Source organism: Mandrillus leucophaeus, unplaced genomic scaffold (assembly GCF_000951045.1).
Source record: "Mandrillus leucophaeus isolate KB7577 unplaced genomic scaffold, Mleu.le_1.0 Scaffold164, whole genome shotgun sequence".
Taxonomy (NCBI): domain Eukaryota; kingdom Metazoa; phylum Chordata; class Mammalia; order Primates; family Cercopithecidae; genus Mandrillus; species Mandrillus leucophaeus.
The window spans coordinates 1,710,830-1,712,242 of record NW_012101632.1 but is presented as its reverse complement, the minus strand read 5'-3'; positions in this window follow the sequence as shown (position 1 = coordinate 1,712,242).

The window sequence follows — 1,413 nt, the reverse complement described above, 5'->3', positions numbered from 1 at the left end:
ACGGTAAAACCCTGTCTCTACTGAAAAAAATACAAAAAATTAGCTGGGCGTGGTGGTGGGCGCCTGTAGTCCCAGCTACTCGGGAGGCTGAGGCAGGAGAATGGCGTGAATCCGGGAGGTGGAGCTTGCAGTGAGCCAACATTGCGCCACTGCACTCTAGCCTGGGCCACAAAGTGAGACTCCATCTCAAAAAAAAAAGGGAAAGAAAAGAGCCTAACACCTCCTTTCCCTACTCCCTGCTAACTCTCTCTCTACCTTCTTCTGTCATCATGTGATCTGCAAACACCTTTGGAAACTTCCTGAGGTTCTCACCGTAAGCAGGTGCTGGCTGGGTGAGGTGGCTCACGCCTGTGAATCCAAAGCTTTGGGAGCCCCAGGCTAGGGAGGATTACTTGAGCCCAGAAGTTCAAGACCATCCAGAGCAACATTATGAGATTCCATCTCAAAAAAAGGACGTTTTTTACTGGTGAACACCTATAGTCCCAGTTACTTGGGAGGCTGAGGTGGGAGGCTCACTTGAGCCAAGGAGTTGGAGGCAGCAGTGAGCTAGGATCTCACCACTGCACTCCCATCGGGCAGCAGAGTGAGACCTTGTCTCTTATAAAGAGGCAGATTTCGAGACCAGCCTGGACAACATAGAGAAACCCCGTCTCTACCAAAAATACAAAAATTAGCTGGGCGCGGTGGTGCACACCTGTATTCCCAGCTACTCAGGAGGCTGAGGCAGGAGAATCGCTTGAACCCAAGAGGTGGAGGTTGCAGTGAGCCCAGATTGCGCCACTGCACTCCAGCTGGGGGATAGAATGAGACTCCGTTTCTTAAAAAAAGAAGAAGCAGATGCTGGCACCATGCTTCCTGTACAGCCTGCAGAGCCATGAGCCAAATAAACCTCTTTCCTTACAAATTTATCCTTGGGGGAAGCGGGGAGAGATAGCATTAGGAGAAATACCTAACGTACATGACGAGTTAATGGGTGCAGCACACCAACATGGCACATGTATACATATGTAACAAACCTGCACATTGTGCACATGTACCCTAGAACTTAAAGTATATAAAAAAAAAAATTATCCAGCCTCAAGTATTCCTTTATAGCAGCACGAAAGGGACTAAGACATCCAGACAGGCCAGAATCAGAATCTTCAGAGTGAGATGCTGAGAAGAGCTTTGGTGCAGGTGTGCCAGCCCAGGGACAGTGCAGGGACAGCAAGGGGACAGAGGCAGCAGACAATCAGCTCAAGGCAGGATGGAAGCTCCTTGAACCTGGCTTCCTCATCCAGTCCATCCTTGCCCAGGCCCCAGAGCCACCCAAGGGCTGGGTCATACCAGCAGACACACACACAAGGCTCTCCCTGTCTCCGTGTCCCCAGCCCCGTGACCACCAAAGCCACATTCCCTGCTCTCTCTCTAGCA